We start from the raw sequence: 9571 nt of genomic DNA, 5'->3' as shown, positions 1-9571 counted from the left end.
GAGAGCGAACGTGTCCCTGGCAAATGCGTTCTTTTATATATATCCAGAGCCAAAATCACATGGATTCAGATCAGGTGATCTTGCAGGCCACAGATGTGGGAAACCTCTGAAGGTAATAAGTTCGTGGAAGTCTGCATTAAGCAGATCTGTCACTAGTCGAGCGGCATGATGTGTTGACCCATCTTGCATGAAAACAATGGTTTCCACGCAGTTGCGGTTTTCCAAAGCAGGAATAGCATTCCGAACAAGGACTCGACAACATGCAGACTTCGCGGCAGACCTGACAGACCCTCTGGGTGCATTTTCTTCAAAGAAGAACGGACTGAGAATAAAGGTATTTTTGAATTTACACTACACAGTCACATAAGGCGAATAAGTGGCTCTTCGTGCAAAACACGAGGTTTAACAGTACCTTAAACTTGTCAGTTCTGTTTATTCTCTGCATCGTGTTGTGTAAAATGTGCCTCGTCACTAGACAGAATACTGCTCGGCCACATATCATCAACTTCCATCCGTACCAGAAACCAAAGAGTAAATTCAGAACGTTGCTGCGGATCATGAGGTCTCAGTTGCTACACCACCTGGACCTGGTACAGGTGCAAGTGTAAAATAGACCGCAAAGTTTTGGGTGGGCAGTTCTCGTAACACTGCACGAGTGCTATATCTACCTGGGGCCGTAGCTTCATGGTCAGTTACACCAACAGAAAGCTCGTCAATAACTTCCAAAGGGATACGACGCCTTATTCTTCCAGGTGTCACACCAAGCTCAACGTTGTTTTCGAATTTCATTATCATCTTCTTATAACATTTGTTGACATCGAAATCCCTCCTCGACATTTCAAGCGGGGATACACTCTCAACGCAGCACTGTAATTGCTACCGTTCACGTAAAACGTTTCACTAACAGCACATGGTCTCTCTGCTCGATAGCTATACTGCTCCCTTATATTATGGCTTGTCAGATGACAGCGTGTATGTCATACCGTCATGTTGTCGTTGTTGTGGTCTTCAGTCCGAAGACTGGTTTGATGCAACTCTCCATGATACTCTATCCTATGTAAGCCTCCTGATCGCTCAGTACCTACTGCAACCTACATCCCTCTGAATCTGATTACTGTATTCATCTCTTGGTCTCCCTCTATGATTTTAGCCCACACGCTTCCCTCCAGTACTAAATTGGTGATCCCTTGATGTCTCAGAATGTGTTCTATCAACCGAATCCATCTTTTGGTCAGGTTGTACCACAAATTTTTCTTTTCCCCAGTTCTATCCAATACCTCCTCATTAGTTACGTGATCTGCTCATCTCATCTTCAGTATTCTTCTGTAGCACCAAATTTCAAAAGCTTCTATTCTCCTCTTGTCTAAACTATTTATCGTTTATGTTTCATGGCTACACTCCATAAAAATATCTTCAGAAATGACTTCCTTACACTGAAATCTACATTCGACACTAACAAATTTTCTTCTTCAGAAACGCTTTCCTTGCCATAGCCAGTCAACATTTTATATCCTCTCTACTTCGTCCATCATCAGTCATTTTTCTCCCCAAATAGCAAAGGTCATCTACTACTTTAAGTGTCTCATTTCCTAATCTAATTTCCTCAGCATCACATGATTTAATTCGACTACATTCCATTATCTTCATTTTACTATTGTTGATGTTCATCTTATATACACCTTTCAATATGCTGTCCATTCTGTTCAACTGCTCTTCCAAGTCCTTTGCTGCCTCTCCCAAAATTGCAATGTCATCGGGAAACCTTGAAGTTTTTATTTCTTCTCTCTGGACTTTCATTCCTGTTCCAAGTTTTTCTTTTGTTTCCCTTACTGGTTGCTCAAAACGCGGATTGAATAGCATTGGGGATTGGCTACAACCCCGTCTCACTCCCTCCTCACCCACTGCTGCCCTCTCGTTTCTGTACAAATTGTAAATATCCTTTTACTCCCTGTATTTGACCCCTTCCACCATTAGAATTTGAAAGAGAATATTCCAGTCAACATTATCAAAATCTTTCTCTAAGTCTACAAATGATAGAAACGTAGGTTTACCTTTCTTTAACCTATCTCCTCTGAGAAGTCGTAGGGACAGTATTGCCTCGCGTGTTCCTACATTTCTCCGGAATCCAAACTGATCTTCCCCGAGGTCGGCTTCTACAACTTCTTCCATTCTTCTGTAAATGATCTGTGTTAATATTTTGCAGCCGTGAATTATTACACTAATAGTTCGGTAATTTTCAAACATCTCAGCACCTGCTTTCTTTGGAACAGGGATTATTGTATTCTTCTTGAAGTCTGAAGCTATTTCGCCCGTCTCGTACATCTCGCTCACCAGTTGGAAGAGCTTTGTCATGGATGGCTCTCCAAAGTCTATCAGTAGCTCTTTCGGAGTGTTGCTTACTCCCGGGGTCTTGTTTCGACTTCGGTCTTTCCGTGCTTTGTCAAATTCTTCTCACAGTATCATATCTCCCTTCTCATCTTTCTCTACGCCCTCTCCCATTTCGATAATATTGCCCTCAAATGCATCTCCCTTGTATAGACCCTACATACACTCCTCCCAACTTTCTGTTTTCTCTTCGTTGCTTAGAATTGGTTTTCCAACAGAGCTCTTGACATTCATACAGGTGGTTCTCTTTTCTCTAAAGGTCTTTTTAATTTTCCTGTAGGCAGTATCTATCTTACCTCTAGTTATACATGCCTCTACATCCTTACGTTTGTCCTGTAGCCATTCCTACTTAGCCATTTTGCGCTTCCTGTAAATCTCATTTTTTAGACGTTTGTATTCCCTTTCGCCCGCTTCATTTCTTGCATTTTTATGCTTTCTCCTTTCATCGATTAAATTCAATATCTCATGCGTTACCTAATGATTTCTAATAGCCTTCGTCCTTTTACCTACTTGACCCTCTGCTGCCTTCACTATTTCACCTCTCAAAGCTACCCATTCTTCTTCTATATTACATTCCCATGTTCTTGTCAATCGTTCTCTAATGCTCCCCCTGAAACCCTCTACAAACTCTGGTTCTTTCACTTTATGCAGGTCCCATGTCCTAAAAGTCCTGCCTCTTAAAATCTGGTTCCTAAATCTCTGTCTAACCATTATGTAATCTATCCGAAAACTGATGGTGTCTCCAGGTCTCTTCCACGTATACAACCTTCTCTCATTATTCTTAAACCAAGAATTAGCTATGATTAAAGTATGCTCTGTGCAATATTCTAGCCGGTGGCTTCCTCTTTCATTCCTTTCATCCACTCCATATTTACCTGATACTTTTCTTTCTCTTCCTTTCCTACTTCCAAAATACTGTCCCCCATGACTATTAAATTTTCGGCTCCCTTAACTACCTGAATAATTTTTTTTATCTCATCATACATTTCATCAACCTCTTCGTCATCTGCGGAGCTAGTCGGCATATAAACTTGTACTACTGTGGTAGGTGTGGGCTTCGTGTTTATCTTGGCCACAATAATGCTTTCACTATGCTATTTGTAGTAGCTTACCCGCATTCCTATTTTTTATTCATTATTAAGCCTACTCCTGCATTACCCCTATTTGATTCTGTATTTGTAACCCTGTATTCACCTGACCAGAAGTCTTGTTGCTCCTGCCAGCGAACTTCACTAATTCCCACTATATCTAACTTTAACCTATCCATTTCCCTTTTTAAATTTTCTAACCTACCTGATGGATTAAGGGATCTGACATTACACGCTCCGACCCGTAGAACGCCAGTTTTCTTTCTTCTGATAACGACGCCCTCCTGAGTAGTCCCCGCCCGGAGATCCGAATGGGGGACTATTTTGCCTCCGGAAATTTTACCCAAGAGGATGCCATCATCATTTAACCATATAATAAAGCTGCATGCCCTTGGGAAAAATTATGGCTGTAGTTTCCCCTCGCTTTCAGCCGTTCACAGTACCAGCACAGCATGGCCGTTTTGGTTAGTGTTACAAGGCCAGATCAGTCAATCATCCAGACTGTTGCCCCTGTAACTGCTGCCCCTCTTCAGGAACCACTCGTTTGTCTGACCTCTCAACAGATGACCCTCCGGTGTGGTTGGACCTACGGTACGGCTATCTGTATCGCTGAGGCACCCAAGCGTGCCACCGTCACCAAGGTCAATGGATCATGGGGGGTGGGGGGCATACCGTCATACAAACAGTGTTCAGCGTCAGTTTTGCACATGGTAGCCACTGCTGGAATAATTTATTTTCTAGTGGAACTCGGTTCTGCATTAACACATGAGCATATCTACCAAATATCGCCTCTGCATCATAATTACAGCCACACTGGAACTCCGTGATTAGCTGCACTTTAATTCTAACCAGCCAGCATGATGTTGCAAGCTTTTTTTTTCAAGTGTCGGAGTGTTTTACTACTCTGGAGCCCAATAATGTGTCTTACAGTAGGAGAAAATATTTCCTGTAAGCATTTTTGGATTATAGATGACGGTAGTATCTGTTCCCGAAAGAACAGTTACCGTGGATGACCATGCAGCTTTGCTAGAAATGAAATGATAATTAAATGGACACCCTAGCTGCAAACAGGCGTTGATGTACTTCATTGGGGACATGTTGAAAATGTGTGCCCCGACCGGGACTCGCACCCGGGATCTCCTGCTTACATCCACGTAACTGTTCTTTCGGGAACAGATACTACCGTCATATATAGTTAAAATATGGCTTCCCGGCCATTGACCTTCTTGTGCGAACGCACACGCTATGCCCGAACTCGTACGGGACTTGGTAGATTAATCTGCCACGAGTAATGAGGATGATGGGCAAACATCTATTAGGCGTACTACGATTGTAGTGGTGTGGACATGTTGGGAATGTGGGGAGCGTGCAAGGGATAAGTCTCTGCAGACGGACTGTCTTCTGTGCCTGCGGTGGCTCAGCTGGATAGAGCGTCTGCCATGTAAGCAGGAGATCCCGGGTTCGAGTCCCGGTCGGGGCACACATTTTCAACATGTCCCCAATGAAGTGCATCAACGCCTGTTTGCAGCTAGGGTGTCCATTTAATTATCATTTCATTTTTGGATTACTTCAGTCCGTAATTTTCATCAACTGCGTGCGTTATACATATTTAAAGCTGTATTGAGTTTATGACAACGTTAATGATCGATCTCTTACTTGCGTGTGATCCCTTTCCCTTCTTTATCCATGAATACAGATTGCTACGCAATTCCTTTGTTTCAAATATTATGTAATCATAATCAAAACAGTGGATACATCGTCATTATTTCCTGAAATATAAACTTTGAAAGAATTAAATAGGGACCGGGAGGACGATGCGCTGCATTCTGAGAGAAATGCGCATTTTATAGTAAAACAGGAACGAAAAATGTATGAAGAAAGACACCGTCTGGATCAGTTGGTAAGTTTTGTTCAGTTGGCCGGTTTCCAACAATGTCATGGGTCATCCTCAAATCCAACATTTAATCACTGCGAAGTGCAGATCGTCAGCAGGGGGAAGATTCAGTTAAAACTAAGGAAATTGTATTACCAGTTTGCTAATAAAACACATCAAGTGAACAAGACGGCCTCTTTCTTCATTATTCCGTGAGACATCGTGGCATCATTATGAAAAGAATCAGTTTGTTGTAAGATGACCCAAATGAAATGTTACAAGCACTAAACACATGAAGCAGAAAATTTCGTGACCTGACCATAGTGGACGCAGGTTGCGGTAGCGTGGAGAGCTGCATCAGACCAGTCTTCAGACTGCAGAAAAACAACAATATAGCAATACAATGTGGTTCCGGGATGGAGTCGCTGCATCGTAAAGCTGAGTTTGGGGGTTCGAGTGACGCTTTGGGAAGGAATAAGGAAAGAAGAACCAAGAGAATTATGGATATAGCACAGCCTCGAATTAAACAATGGTAGTGCAGGATATAAACCATGTCCGTTTCAAAAGAATCAATCTCTCTGTTCATCATAATCAGTTTAGGGAATTATGGAAAATCATCTGGACAGCCGGACCACGACATGAATCCTCCTCCTCCAGGATGGGAGTCCAGTGTTTTAATGACAACACCAAATCGCACCGTCTACGTGTCGGTTTCAGTGTGGTTTACTATGCATCTCACCGGATTTAATCAAAAATAAATTCGCAGGAAACGCTAGTTTCTGTCTTAATGTGTGGTGTGTTCTCTAAATACATAGCGTTCTTACAAGATGAGGCTGAAACTTGGAGAAAATGAAGTAAAGGCTGAACAGCCACCTACATCTACATTTATAGCCCGCAATTCACATCGAAAAGTGTGACGGACGGTTCTTCGTGTACCACTATTACTTCCCTCCTCCAGTCTTCCCGTCACGTCAGAGAAAAGAACGGCTGTTAAGTTTTACTGTGAGCTCGAATCTCTCTAGTTTTACCTTCATTTTCTTTTCGCGAGACGCAAGTAAGAAGAAGCAGCATATTAACTGATTCTTCTAGGAACGTAGGCTCCTGGAATTCTAACAGTAAACCTCTGTGTGGTGTACAACGCCTCTCTTGTAACACCTGCTACTACAGTTGGATGAGCATCTCCATGACACTTTCACGCTTACTTATCGAACCTGTGACGACATACGCTGCTCGTTTTTTGATTTTCTGCTTTCCTCTTTCAGTTCTATTTGTCAGATCTCTAGTATCGGCCGAAGGAGAGTTTTGTAAGTAGTTTGGCTTTCATTTTAAAACATCCCGTTTTAAAACATTCCATATGGATACTCCCAGATATTTAATGCATGTTATTGTTTTCGGTAATTGGCAGTCATATGATCACACAGTAATGGATCTTTCCGCTTGTCTATGTGAAAGTGTTGATCCTCTGTAACTCTTCATGTATTTAGCTACAATTTTCTAGGGTTCCGTCTTCTCTACATACAGCAGCATCATCCTGGAGCTGCTTCACTGTGCTTTCGACAATTTTCACAAGGTCATTAATTTATATCGTAAACAGCAATGATACTGTTGCGTCATAGAAATGTGGTAATAACAATGCTACTAGATCCATAACAAACTTTATTTCTCGTGACAGAACTACATAAACCAACAAGTCAGAGGTACTTATCTGAAGAACAATTAGATATTCTTCCACTTGTAACAGGTAACTCATTTCGCGACGCCCTCCCCACCCGGTACGACGTCTAAAGGTACGACCAGCTGCACAGGACGACTGATCGTGTGACCTTTGGTGTGCGGAGGATTATTGTTCTTGTCTTCTCATTTCTGCTTGGTGGCGCTCTCTCTGTTCTGGCCTTCCTTCACATGTGACATGAGTGCCTGTCCTCTTGCATCAGAACAATGTCCGCAGGATGGAATTTGACAAGCCGTTCCGGTGGATGTTCAACTTCATTGGAGTTCCTCAGCTCTAACAGGTATTCTTTCGCCCAACGTTTCCAAAAGCTGTTGTGAAATCGCTGTCTCACTCGGAATTATTTGCTAGGTTCGTGTTCGACGTAGACTCTGCCCTGTTGCATTATTACGAGTTTCTCTCCATTCATAAAATGGAAGGAGTCAGCGCACTTGCATTGTCTCCTTGTGTGATGGGTCTTCAGTTCACAGCGGCTTCAGTACTAATCAAGACAGTGTTCAGTTTCTCCTCACTGAGCTTGTCGACTCCCAATACCTTCTGGGCAACGCTTTATAGTGCCCACCACTCTTTACTATCACCTCCCCATCAAGCCACTCGTGAGGTAATGAATTTCCATGTAATACCGTGGTGGGCAAGGAATTGGTAAGCCTTTGTGGTACCTGCCGAAGCTATGCTAGATGCATGTTTGCACCGTGGAATGTTTTAGCGTTTGTAACCTCCCCCTCACTTATCGACCTTAATGACAGTGAAAAATTAAACCGTGGATCTGGGCTCTTGATGTGCGCCAGCTAATGCTTCCCGTCCGCGATACCGTGTCAGAAACTATCATGGCAAGTCGAGCGCAATTACATGCTGCCAAAGCCCGAAAGCGCGGCAACTCGCGGGAGCGTCACACAACACACCTGCTCCACTGCCCTCCTCCAGCCAGACTCTCCTCTGCCCGCGCTCCACGCGGCAGAGTTAACACTACCAAAGATCCTAAACACTTTGGTTCTCCACACGACCTATCGATGTATTCGTTCGATAGCATAGTTTTCCCTAGGCAAAACCCAGCGTAAAAATACAAATAATATTTACAAAACAAACCAATTATACATCGACATAAATGCATAAATATACAAATAGTAAAACAATTACAATATACAAAGACACAGAAACGTCATATCTTCAGATAACAAAGTAAGGAAAAAAATATAGTACAATAGATGGAAATAGGAGGATATGCATTTCCGGCGTTACACTCCGGCTAATCGCTGGAGTGTCGTGAGAAACTTATGTCTTGACATGTTTGTACAGACTTCGAGGTGAAAGGCTCGTGTGGTATTACATTGATAAGAGCGATATGTGATTTGTGCATTTCTCTTGCAACTTCGGTGAATAATGCTCCTGCAATGTGTATCCCCGCTGCATCAGATTATTTAGCAGGTGTAACTTGTTCAGATGGCAGCGGTGCTTCAATTTGTTGCCTTGTCGGGTTCTTCAGGATCTTTCAAGGCAAGCAAGAGTGTAGGATTGGTCTGATTTCCTGACGAACTCTGAGGAGCCAAAATGCAGTTCGGACAGTGCAGAACGAACGCGAAGTGATGGAGACGGTCGTGTGTCTCTCGAGTAACCAATTGTGTGAAATGAAACTTCCAGGCAGATTAAAACTGCTTGTCGGACCGAGACTCGAACTCGAAACCTTTGCCTTTCGCAAGCTCGAGTCTCGGTCCGGCACATAGTTTTAATCTGCCTGGAAGTTTCATATCAGCGCAACTCCACTGCAGAGTGAAAATATCATTCTAATTTTGTGAAATGGTGGGAACCGTTTAGCAGCACCGAACGTTTTTGTTCCCTGTTCAGGCTAGTACACTGCAATCGATCTCCTACAGTCCATCTTCCACGAAAGGGTTGCTCAGTGCGATTTTTGATTCTCCTAGCAGTAGTAAGTTGTTTTGAAGTGGATATAGCTCTCTGATGAAGGATTGTCTCTGGACTGTTCGTTTCCATTGGGGCAGCTGACAGATAAGTGGCTATAAGCTTTCCCGAAGATTTCTAGTTCTGACGAACGTTGTGTAGAAAACGGAGGGTCCCTGTTGTAGTACCTATGAGCCTCCAGCAAGCGATGAATTTACATAGTTTCAGAGCTGGTCGGAAAGACATCTACAGAAACTAGTTATGCTTTTCCTTCGTCTTCTTCTCAGGAGATAGTCTGTCCACTGTCGGAGTATCAGCTGACCAACACCCAGGAGGGAGCTCAAACCAAGGCGATCCATGCCAGGGGATCTCTTTGACTTCCACAGAGTTCTCGTGAAAGATGATCAGCTGGGTTGCCTTATCCTGCTGTGTGTCCATTGTGTGGAAGTCGTGTGAGTATGTATTTCCGTTACACGATTACAACTGGTCTTCCACTTGTTTGGATCGAAACGAATATAAATTGATGTGACCTTTGAATCCTACCACAAAATCGCTTCGGTGCGCCAGAATTTCTTTACGTCTGAACATTTCTCTTCACTA

The 9571-nt window shown here is 43.1% G+C and overlaps 1 non-coding gene across 1 annotated transcript; it reads left to right on the top strand.

Moving 5' to 3' along the window:
* Positions 1–4878: 4878 nt before the first annotated feature.
* On the top strand, positions 4879–4953 carry Trnat-ugu (transfer RNA threonine (anticodon UGU)). The gene has a single exon. It is a non-coding gene; the product is annotated as a tRNA-Thr (tRNA).
* The last annotated feature ends 4618 nt before the right edge of the window (positions 4954–9571 follow it).

The sequence above is a fragment of the Schistocerca cancellata genome, chromosome 3 (assembly GCF_023864275.1).
Source record: "Schistocerca cancellata isolate TAMUIC-IGC-003103 chromosome 3, iqSchCanc2.1, whole genome shotgun sequence".
NCBI lineage: Eukaryota > Metazoa > Arthropoda > Insecta > Orthoptera > Acrididae > Schistocerca > Schistocerca cancellata.
The sequence above is the reverse complement of the archived record's forward strand: the minus strand, read 5'-3'. Positions and strand labels throughout refer to the sequence as shown.